A 12,715-nucleotide genomic window follows, 5' to 3' on the forward strand; every position below is an offset into this window, starting at 1 on the left:
GTCTCACCAGTTTCTCATCTGTGTGTTTTCTGTCTACACTCACTCTTCCAAAATCTTATCCAGGCTCATGACTTCGAATGCCACCGTGTCAATCACTCCTAAAAGTGTTTGTCCAGTCCAGACCCTTCCTGAGTGGCAGATTCACTAGTCCCACTGTCAACTAAACGTCTGCACTCTGACTTCCAGTCATTGGCATCTCAAACGCAACTTGTGCCACCCTAACGCTGGCTCATCCGCCAAACCTACTTCACCCCACTTCCCCCAAATAGAGTGATAGCACCTCAACCCTTCTTATTGTTCAAGCCAAACACCTCAAAGTACCCCTTGACTACTCTCTTTCCCAGCTATATCCAGTGCACCAGAAAGTTCTGTTGTCCCCATCAGCATCATCTACCCAAAATGAAATCACTTCCTGCCATGTCCATACTCCACTGAGTCCAAACTGCCACCATTTCTCTCGAGGGCAATGTCACAGCTGCCTCCTGGTCTCCTGTTGCCGCCCCTGATGCCTTCAGTCTGTTCTGCACACATCAGCCTGTGAATACATGAGTCAGACCCTCCCAATCCCTGCTCAGAACCGTGGAGTACCTCCTCTCCAAGGAAAAACAGAGACAGCAGGACCCTCCTGATTCCCTATTACCCCTCTGACTGTATCTTCCCGGCCAGCTTTCAGCCTTGCTGCTCAATCTCCCAGTGTTCCTCACACATCACACCCCATGCACTCTCCTCCACAGTGTATGAGCTATGGTTGTTTCCATGCCTGGATTGCACAGATTTCCAAAGGGCTGCACCCCAGTTCTCAGAGCCCCTCATTTCAGACTGTAACCTGCCCCACTCTGCCCCCAGCACTCATGATCACCTTTATCCCCTTATCCTGGCTCTATATGTTTCCGTAGCAGTTACCACCTTCTCAGAATTTTTTATTTTTTGAGACAGAATCTTGCTGTCACCCAGGCTGCAGTGCTATGGCATTGCAACCTCTGCTTCTAGGGTTCAAGCGATTCTCATGCCTCAGCCTCCCAAGTAGCTGGGATTACAGGCGTGCACCTCCACACCCGGCTAATTTTTCTATTTTTCAATAGAGACAGGGTTTCACCATGTTATCCAGGCCAGGCTGGTTTCAAACTCCTGGCCTCAAGTGATCCATACTCCTTGACCTCCCAAAGTACTGGGATAACAGGCGTGAGGCACTGTGCCTGGCCGCTTATTAGCAGTTACCACCTTCTCATACACTTTTTTTATTTTTTGGAGACAGGGTCTAGCCCTGTCACCCAGGCTGGAGCGCAGTGGTTCTATCACGGCTCACTGCAACCTCAAACTCCCAGAATCCCAAGTAGCTAGGACTATGACACCATGCCTGGCTATTTTTTAATTTTTTTTGAGACACAGTTTCACTTTGTCACCCAGGCTGGAGTGCAGTGGTGTGTCTCAACTCACTGCAACCTCCACCTCCTGGGATCAAGTGATTCTCCTGCCTCAGCCTCCCGAGTAGCTGGGTTTATAGGCATGCACCACTACAACTGGGGAATTTTTTTTTTTTTTCTGAGATGGAGTCTCTCTGTCGCCTAGGCTGGAGTACAGTGGCGCAATCTTGGCTCACTGCAACCTCCGCCTCCTGGGTTCAATTGATTCTCTTGCCTCAACCTTCCGAGAAGGTGGGATTACAGGCATGCGCCACCACGCCCAGCTAAGTTTGTATTTTTAGTAGAGACGGGATTTCTCCATGTTGGTCAGGCTGGTCTCAAACTCCTGACCTCAGGTGATCCACCCGCTTTGGCCTCCCAAAGTGCTGGGATTACAGGCATGGGCCACCGCACCTGGCCTATTGTTGTATTTTTAGTAGAGATGAGGCTTCTTTGCCATGTTGGCCAGGCTGGTTTCAAAATCCTGACCTCCAGTGATCCGCCTGCCTCAGCTTCCCAAAGTGCTGGGACTACAGGCAGGAGCCAGCGAGACTGGTCCTCTATTTTTTAAATTTTTAGTAGAGACAAGGCCTTGCTATATTGCCCAGGCTGGTCTCGACCTACTGAGCTCAAGCAATCCCTCTGCTTCAGCCTCCTAAAGTGCTGGGATTACAAGTGTGAGCCACTGCACTCAGCTTCACGCACTTTAAAAGTAAATGCTTATTGGCCGGGCGCGGTGGCTCAAGCCTGTAATCCCAGTACTTTGGGAGGCCGAGGCGGGTGGATCACGAAGTCAGGAGATCGAGACCATCCTGGCTAACATGGTGAAACCCCGTCTCTACTAAAAATACAAAAAACCAGCCGGGCGTGGTGGCGGGCGCCTGTAGTCCCAGCTACTCGGAGGCTGAGGCAGGAGAATGGCGTAAACCCGGGAGGCGGAGCTTGCAGTGAGCCGAGATCGGGCCACTGCACTCCAGCCTGGGTGACACAGCGAGACTCCGTCTAAAAAAAAAAAAAAAAAAAAAAAAAAAAAGTAAATGCTTATTATCCTTATATGGCATTGCCTCGCTTCTCCCACAAGAAAGAGAGGTCTGTGAAGTGAGAGTCGCCCTTTCATTCATGGATGTATCCTGAGAAATTCAAATACCAATTAAGCTCTAGATATACCAGTTGACTGACTGAATAAATTGAGTACCACACGGTGTTAAGTGGTGAGTACTGTGGAGAAAAATAAAATGGGGCAGCTAGAGGTTGGGGCAAGGTGAGAATCCCGCAGGTTAAGGTCAGGCCCAGAAGGCCCCTCACACCAGCAGAATCGCTGGGAAGCCTGGCCCAGTTCCTGTTCCTGTTCCCTGCCTGTGGCTTCAGGACCTACAGTGGCTGCTGAATAAAGGCTCAAAAGGCACCAATCATTTGAAACTGACTTTGCAAAAATTACAACAGAGGAAATTATGACACTGAAAGAGATCAAACCTAACTGACTCCATCTTGCTTCTAACCTTTAAATTGTCCTTGTTCATTCCTGGGCATAGGATGAACTAACCTTGGGAAGGAATTTAGTTTATGATTTGACTCTGAAACAAAATCGATAATAGCCCTTTCCCAAAAGACCCCCTTCTTGCCTGGGGACCAGTCTGCCTTTGTAGGACTAACAAATTAGCTACAAGATTAGAAACTACAGTTTAGTGGGGTCATGCAGCTTTTGGCTGCAAGAGTCTCAACCTCCCCAGACTGCTCCTGGGGATAACAACACTATTGTAAAACCTAAGATCAATGTCTGAGATGTTTTCAGACCCTGCACTCGATGCAGCTGACACCTCCCAGACCAGTAATCTGCCATCCCAGCCAGGTACAGAAGACAGCAAGAAAACCTCACTTTGACACCCCTGTGATTCTATCTCCAACCTGACCAATCAGCACTCCTCACTTCCTGAGCCCCTACCAGCCAAATTATCTTGAAAAACTCTGATCCCTGAATGCTCCAGAGACTGATTTGAGTAATAATAAAACTCTGATCTCCCATACAGCCCGCTGTGCGTGAATTACTCTTTCTCCATTGCAAGTCCCCTGTCTTGATAAATTGGCTCTGTCAAGTCAGTGGGCAAGGTGAACCCGTTGGGCAGTTACACATTCAGGTCCTTAACATATAGACCAGTGCTCTACCCTCTCCCCACCCCATCTCCCATTCCAGTGCTCCTCTGTGTGGGGTATAAGGCTGGGCAAGGCAGAGTCTCTTTGGAGCAGCCTGAGCATTTATTCACTCTTCCATTCCTTTTGCAAGTGCTTATCAAGGTCTGACTTAGATTAGACACCAGGGATGCAGCATGAATAAACACAGTAAGAATTAAAATGATTTATTTGTCCAGAGGTGGATGAGAGGCAACAGACAGTAAAAGAACAAATAACATAATTTTAGGCAGAGTGACTACAATGGAGAAAAGGAACCAAGCAAAAGTGCAGAGTATGGTGTTTACATCTAAAGCAGCAGGAGAGGTAGAGAAGGGGACATCTGAGCTAAGATTAGCCCAAAGGCACTGACTGAGCATGGAAAGATCTAGAGGAAGCCATTTCTGGCAGAAAAGCACAGAAAGTACAAAGACCCCAAGGAAAGAAGAAGTTTGACATTCTGAAGGAATATGAAAAAGCCACTTGGGTCTAATGGAAGAAGTAGCTCAGAACTTAAGGGAAAGATGCACAGAGCAGAAAAGGATGAAGGAATAGACCACAGATCTTGGGGGCAAGTCCAGGAATTCTGATGTGCAGACAGCAGGAGTCCTAAAAGGAGAAAAAGGGACAGCTGAAATGGAGGCATCGGCTAGTCAAATTACAGAAGAAAACTTTCATGACATGAAGAAAACGCAGTGTCGGCCAGGCGCGGTGGCTCACACTTGTCATCCCAGCACTTTGGGACCCTGAGACGGGTAGATTGCTTGAGGTTAGGAGTTTGAGACCAGCCCGGCCAACATGGTGAAACCCTGTCTCCACTAAAAAATACAAAAATTAGCCTGGCGTGGTGGTGCGCACCTGTAGTCCCAGCTATTCTGGAAGCTGAGACAGGAGAATCGCTTGAACCTGGGAGGCAGAGGTTGCAGTGAGCAAAGATCACACCTGTCCCGGCCCGCGGGATCGTCAAAGTAGGCCCTGAAAGAGGGGGTGGGAATTTGGGGAGCAAGAGACACGAGAAATGGAGACAAGACAGTGTCCTGATCAAGTCTCGTTTATTGGCGGCAATACAATGCCTTATATACGTTAGGAGGGGCAGGGGTTGGGCTAAGGCGGTGATGATCTCTCCGCGGTGGGCGTGGCCAGGTAGGTTTCGGTTTCTTCGGTCGGACGTCATGTTGCGCCTGCGCTGTCAGACAGTCTTTTCGCGGGCACGGGAAAAATGGGTGAAGAAGAAGCAGGAAGAGCGCCATCTTTTATGGGATATTAGTATAGGGAAGAAGGTAAATCTAGGGAGGAGGTATAGAGTGGAAATGTATTTAGCTCAGGCACCAATCGTCAATAATTACTCGCTATGGCCGGGGCGCACAGCTCCGGACAGGTCCCCCTTTTTATTATTTTATGGTAAGAAATGACCCCTCGGGAACTGCGCCTGTCTTAGGTTGGGTCAACTTATCCCCACCTTCTAAGTCCGTTATGGGATAAGGCAGCAGCAAAGGCGGCCCTCCTGTCTTAGGCTCTGATGGAGATAGTGTCCTCTTACCCGTCATTGACTGTCCAGTTCAGCTCACAGGGGAGGTGGTCTCATTAAGGCAAATAAGACTCACCGTTTTCAGACATCTCAAGGCGATGATAATGGACCTGTATAGGTTTGGCCTGGAAGGCTTCAATTTGTTGCTTGACGAATGCCATAAGCTTATTAAGAATCATAGGCCCGAGAGTGAGGAGGAGTAGAAGAGTGAGTAAAGGACCAAGAAAAGGCAGGAGATAGGGGAGAAGTCCATCGAGTCCAGTCCACAATGGATTGGCGGCCAGGTCTTTTCTGCGCTTTTCTAGTTCTTCCTGTAAAGTCTTTATTTTATTTCTGACAATTCCGGATTTGTTAGCATAAAAACAACATTTTTCCTGTAGGGCCAAACAGATCCCTCCCTGTTCTGCTGTTAGTAAGTCTAGACCTCTTCTATTTTGGAGAACTACTTCAGCTAATGAGTCTACTTGATCTTGTAGATCTTGTATAGTACTGGATAAGGTTTGTACATCGGAAATTAATTGATTGGATAATTTAGTATATTGGGTTAGTGAGACTCCTAGGCCTGTAGCCCCTGTTGTAAATGCAGTGGTGATTCCTAGTCCAGCCAACAAAGGAATAAATTGTATGGCTCGTTTTGGCCTATATAAAAAATGTTCAATAGCAGGGATGGGAACAGGTTCATCTCCAGGAATGATATCAATATCAGGGAGAAGAGTGGCCAGAACACAAAGCCCTGTCCAATTTGTGGGTAGATAAGTATATGCCATGTTGTTTCCACAGACAAAAACTGAGCCATTCACAGCACACAAAGGGCTGGTGGCGATGATTATGGAGGTGCAGTTGTTGAATACAACGTAACCTAGATCGATTTCTTCAGTGTTATTATATGACGGTGAAAAGAGGCAAGAAGAATTAGAAAACGTCATTGGTTGAACTAAGAGGGGGGAGATAATAGGACAGGAGTTATTGACCAAGGACTCACCCGAGTAATTGACATAGGATAATAAAGGATTAGGTATAGCTAGACGGGTAGGGGGGGCCCGTTTTTAGACAAAGCCAACAATCGTGGGCAAGGCTTGTATTGGACATTTGGAGTAAATTGTAAGTAGCATTAAGGATATCAAAAGTTTGAGCATCGAGCATAAAATTATCTCTAACTTTAGGCAGGGCCAAAGGGTGATATCGAAGTTCAGGATATAGGGCCTTATGAATTTCTTCTAACTTTTTCTGAACAGTTTTAATTCTAGCAGTATCTAATGGACCCCCGCATCAGAGATGTGGATGGGGGCGGTAGTGCTCCAGCAAACAGGCTGTCCTTTTTGGCCATTACAAGGAGATTGTACAAGTTTATTGGTGGATCCTAATACTTGCACGTCATTGGTACCTCCAGTTTGTGTTTTTAGTAACGTGGCCGTATAGTATGTTTTGTTGCCTGATTTACATTGTTGATATGAGGTATAACAGGAGCTATGTATAGAAGACTGGAAAGAGCTACAGGGGCATTCTTGGAGTGGCCCGCTAGGTGAGGTGTCTCTTGGGGTAGACTTACATTTCCATAACTGGTTTGGCATTAGGTAAGCTGTCTTGCCCGAGCAAGTCACTTGGATAATTCTGTCTGACGGAGGTTCAGATACTTGTCCTCCACTGCAGTCACAAGGCTGGCCGTGTTGTTTTCGTATTAGTTCGATTGCTTTACGAGGGTCATCAAAACCTGCGTAGACTGTCACTATGTTATACAAAATGATTGTTTTCCAAAAGAATTTCATGTTAGGCTTCATTTTCTGAAAAACAAAAGAGGAAGAAACTTCTCAGGGAGATTTATCTTCCCTGGATTGACGATGGTTATGATTTATTTGTCTTACTAATCTTTCAGGCAGCCATCTGGCTGCATCATTTTTTTGTGAGAAAATACATACTGAGCCTCTTCCCCAGATTAAAACTGGATCAGGGCCGTGCCATGAATTATCAAGTGGATCTTTCCATTTCACCATTGCAAACTGTTTTTGAGATTCCGGATGCCAGAAACGGTCGGCAGCAGACTTTCCGTGACAGTCCAAATTTAAAAAATTAAGGATAAAGAGGGCATGATTGAGTATGTTTCTGGGGGTACCCCTCACGGGGTACCAGGTCCCCCCTTTTAATTTTTTGATAGCAGTTTTTAATGACAGATGGGCCTTTTCTACTATACCTTGTCTTTGGGGATTGTAGGGAATGCCTGTGGTATGTTTAATTTGGAGAGTATTGCAGAATTGTAAGAAGGTTTTGGCTATGTAACCAGGGCCATTATCTGTCTTGATTTGTTTAGGTATTCTTAAGATGGAAAAGCAATGTAATAAATGAGCTATGACATGTTTGGTGGCTTCTCCTGTTTGGAGAGTTGCAATGATGAACTCACTATAGGTGTCTATGCATACATGAATATATTTTAGTTGACCAAATTCTAAGTGATGTGTAACATCTATTTGCCAAATTTTGTTGGGGATGAGTCCTCGAGGGTTAACTCCTAGATGGGGAACGGGTAAACACGTTATGCAGTTGGCACATTGTTTAACTATTTGTCGAGCTTGTTTTTTGGTAAGTTTGAACATAAGTCTTAAGGTTTGGGCGTTCAAATGATGTAGGGCATGTGCTTTTTGTGCTTGTTGTAAATTGTCTGTAGTGACTGTGGCTATGGTTTTTGTCGCCATGTTAGCTGTTGAATTACCTTGTGCTAAAGGTCCTGGTAATCTTGAATGTGCTCTAATATGTCCAAGGAAAAAGGGAGTAGTCCTTTTTTGAATAAGTTGTTGACATTGTAGAAATAGGTTAGCTGTGTCTGAAATATGTTTAATTTGAGGCACGGTCTCTAAGAGGGGTATTGAATGAGCCAGGTAGGCGCTGTCTGTGTAAATATTAAGTGGCTGACAAGGGAAAGCTGATAATGCTGCAATTATGGCTTGTAATTCGACTAGCTGAGCTGATGTATAAGTGGTTTGAAATTTGACAATTGTACTATTGTAGGTGTAAGCAGCGAGTCCTGTGGAAGACCCATCAGTGAAAATTAGTAATGCGTCATTGAGAGGTTTCTTGCTGGTAATATGAGGAAATACAAACGCATGAAGTTTGCAAAATTGAATGAGTTTGTTAGGTGGGTAATGGTTGTCAATTGTGCCAGTGTAAGAAGCGCAAGCAATTGGCCAGGCTTCTGTATTTTGTAACAGTCAATGGATGTGTGATTGAGTGTAGGGCTGTATAATGGTAGAGGGTTTTATTCCAAAGTATTTTCTACTGTTTTCTCTTCCCAAGATAATTAGATCAGCTATAGCATCATAATAAGGCAATAAAACTCTTTTTGGAGAGGAAGGCAGGTGTACCCACATAATGGGATTGTTTTGCTAGAATAACCGCTGTGTTAAAAATAATGAATATTAATGGCTGAGAATAATCAATACTGGTAACAAATTGTGTTGCGATGGCATTTTCTATCTGTCGAAGTGCCGTTAATGCTTCTTTTGTAATGGACCTGGGGGATTTTGGATTAGAGTCTCCTTTTAAAATATCGAAAAGAGGTTTTAACTCTCCTGTGATAAGTTTTAAATATGGTCGAAGCCAATTTATATCTCCCAGTAATTTTTGGAAATCATTTAAGGTTTTTAAGTGATCACGACGTATGACAGCCTTTTGATTAATGATTTTGGGTCCATTAATTTGAAAACCAAGATAGGTGTATGGATCTTGTAGTTGTACCTTTTCTGGGGCTATTTGTAGTCCGGCTGTTGTTAACTCTTGTTTGAGTTGGGCAAAACACTGTAAGACTTGTTCGCCAATTTCTCCGGCTATTAAAATGTCATCCATATAATGTATAATATATATCTGTGTCCATGTTTTTCTGACTGGCTCTATAGCAGTGGCTACGTATTTTTGACATAAGGTAGGACTATTGGCCATACCTTGAGGTAAGACTCTCCATTGATAACATTTCATTGGCTGCCTAAAATTTGTAGATGGAAGACTAAAGGCAAATCTTTTTTGGTCAGCAGGATGAAGGGGAATTGTAAAAAAGCAGTCTTTTAGGTCAATAATGATTTTAAAATATTTTTGAGGAATCGCAACTGGTGAGGGCAATCCTGGTTGTAAGGCACCCATAAGGACCATAGTAATATTTACTGCTCTTAAATCTTGTAAGAGTCTCTATTTGCTGGACTTTTTCTTAATAACAAAAATAGGTGTATTCCAGGGGGAATTACTTTCTGTAATATGTCTTGCTACTAGTTGTTCCTGCACTAACTGTTGAGCAGCACTTAGCTTGTCATTAAGTAAAGGCCACTGATCAACCCAAACGGGCTCATCTGACTTCCAAGTAATGGGGTCAGCACACCTTTGGGGTGCAGGTATGTCAGTGGCCTGAGCTAAAAATTTCCAAACCCCTTTTTATCAAGTTGTCCTGAGACCGGTATGGGTTGTGAAATACCATTTTCTCTTTTTCCAAGACCCTTGCCAGGGGTGTATCCTTGAGTTAACATTTGTGCAGTGACTATATCATTTGGACTGCACATTATAATTTTCATTTGAGAAAGCAGGTCTCGCCCCCAAAGGTTGACAGGTAGGTGAGGGATGATAAACGGCTTAATGAGACCTGAATTGTTTTCTTTATCTGTCCATGTTAGGTATTTGGAACTTTGTTTAGGATTACTGCTTTGTCCAATTCCTCTCAAGTGAGTTAAAGTCTCCGTAGTGGGCCAATGAGAGGGCCAATCTTCTTGTTTAATGATAGTTACATCGGCCCCTGTGTCTATTAGCCCAGTAAATGCCTTACCATCTAACCATAAGGTTAGAGAGGGTTTTCGATTTGTAATTGGTTGCACCTAATATATATCTGATGATCCAAAACCTTTGGTATTTCTGTTAGAATGTTGGATATTATTATCTGTTTTAACTAAGGGTAGTAGAATTAACTGAGCTATTCTAACTCCTTGAGGGACAGTAATAATGCTATCAATGGCTTTGGCCATGATTTTAATTTCTCCTTCATAATCATTATCGATAACTCCAGGGAGGACTTGTAGACCTTTCATAGTGACACTACTTCTTCCCAAGAGTAGTCCAAAAGTGTTAGGTGGTAAAGGCCCATATACTCTTGTATTTAAGGCTTGCGGACCCATTTCAGGTGTTAGTACTGTGTGGGAGGTGGAACTGAGGTCCAGTCCTGCACTTCCTGGGGTTGCTCTATTAAGTTTTGAAATGGATTGTTGTTGCTGGCTGGAACAAAGCTGACCGCCCCATATGTTTGTTTCGGGGCCTGGGGCTGGCCCCTCACTCCGTTTCCCTGCCGGGGCGATAAGGGATTTCCTTGATTATCAGTTTTAGATTTACATTCGTTTGCCCAGTGTCTTCCTTTCTTACACCTTGGGCAAAGGCCTGGAATTTTTGTCTCTGAATTTTTATTTTGGTTTTCATGGCAATCTTTTGCGAAGTGTCCTCTTTTACCGCATTTAAAACATCCCCCTTTATCTTTGCCTTTGTTAGTGAGGAAGTCTCTTACTGTTTGACCACTAAAGGCGGCAGCCATTGCTAGGCCTTGTTGATATGAGGGCCCAATATCTGAACAAAGGCGAATATATCCTGTTAAATCTGTTTTCTTTCGATAAGGTCTGATTGCCGCTTGGCAAGTGGGGTTGGCGTTTTCATATGCTAACTGTTTAACATAATCTACACCCGTTTCTGCATTTCCAAAGATTCTACCTGCCGTGGTCATAAGTCTATGTACAAAGTCTGAAAATGGCTCATCGGGTCCTTGTTTGACTGCTGTGAGTGAGGCTCCTGGATCTCCTTTAACGGGGAGTTTTCTCCAGGCTTTTGTAGCAGCAGCCTGGATTTGTGAGAACAATCCAGGATCATATTGTATTTGGGCCTCAGTGCCTGCATAGTTGCCTGAACCAGTTAACATATCAAAATCCCAGCTGTTTCCTGCCTGTTGATTTCTTTTAGCTGTGTCTCTACAATTTTCAAAAAACTCTGACTTCCAAATTAGTGATCTCCCCCAGAAAGAACTGCTCTTACTAAGGTATTCCAGTCTGTAGGGGTGAGCCAATTATCGGCTACAGATTCCACTATAGCAAGAGTATATGGAGCAGTAGCCCCATACTGAGAGGCAGCAGTTTTTAACTCTTTTATGATAGTAAAATCAAATCCAGTATGATGTCTCCAAGCCTGTCCTTGCCCATCTGTGGTTTCAGTGACCGGAAAAACGTCTTTGGGGGAGGAGTCTTCTCTATGTCGACTAGCAACTAACCCCCCTCTTGGAACATGTTGTCCAGGCCGCTGAGGTGGGCGGAGGGAACCCTCCATAACATCTGAGTTAGGTATTTTCTCATTTCCTGTTTTTAGTTTTTGGAGCCTAATTATCAATGATTGATGTAACTCTTCAAGTTTAATTTGTTCTTCTAGCTGAGCTATCTTTTGTTTTAATTCTTTTTTGGGATCTATTGCTGCCATAACAATGGGCGCAGAAGCCTCATTATGTGTCTTATTATATGGGGGCGGGCATGTAGTAAAGGGAGGCAAATCAGGGTTATGATATTTAGCCGCCTCTTCCTCTAAATCATCCCAATTTATGTCTGATTGTTCAAGCTTATTAGTCTCTTCCTCTTTTTGAAGTGTTTGTAAAACTGGGTATTTTTTTGTTTTATTTTTGTGTAGCATTTCGTTATCTGTTACTGAAGGGGCCTTGATTTCCTCATTATCACTTTCAAGGGAAATAAGATCCTCCTCCGTATCTTGCGGAGGCTTTGTGAGGTTAGAACGGGAGCTAACCTTTAGAATATGTTCTGTCTGAGTGACCGCAGCCATGACTTGTGGATCGACCTCCTTTTTATCTATTAACTCTTTAATGAGATTCCAATAAGAGAAGGCGGTCACAGGAATTTTTTCTGGCCCAAAAGTATTATAATAGTCTTGAAAGCAATCCCCTACTCTACGCCATCTTTTAATATCAATAGTTCCTTCTTGCGGAAACCAAGGGCAAGTATCCTTTACAAAATCAAAGAATTGAAACAAATCATTACCTTTAACCTTTACTCCTCGTATCTTTAAAGCCTCTTTTAATTGTCCTACATAGATTTGATGTTGACTTAATTCTTGTCCCATTTCGGACGCGTCACTTACCTTTGATTCTGACGCGGCAGGTTCCCGCGGTGATCGGAGGAGTTTAATTCCTTTTGTCTTTGTTAACGGTCGACCGTTCTTTCGCGTCCTCTTCCTCACAGAGTCCCTCATTTTCAGGCCCCACGTTGGGCGCCACGTGTCCCGGCCCACGGGATCGTCAAAGTAGGCCCTGAAAGAGGGGGTGGGAATTTGGGGAGCAAGAGACACGAGAAATGGAGACAAGACAGTGTCCTGATCAAGTCTCGTTTATTGGCGGCAATACAATGCCTTATATACGTTAGGAGGGGCAGGGGTTGGGCTAAGGCGGTGATGATCTCTCCGCGGTGGGCGTGGCCAGGTAGGTTTCAGTTTCTTCGGTCGGACGTCATGTTGCGCCTGCGCTGTCAGACAGTCTTTTCGCGGGCGCGGGAAAAATGGGTGAAGAAGAAGCAGGAAGAGCACCATCTTTTATGGGATATTAGTATAGGGAAAAAGG

The sequence above is a fragment of the Macaca thibetana genome, chromosome 2, assembly GCF_024542745.1.
Source record: "Macaca thibetana thibetana isolate TM-01 chromosome 2, ASM2454274v1, whole genome shotgun sequence".
NCBI lineage: Eukaryota > Metazoa > Chordata > Mammalia > Primates > Cercopithecidae > Macaca > Macaca thibetana.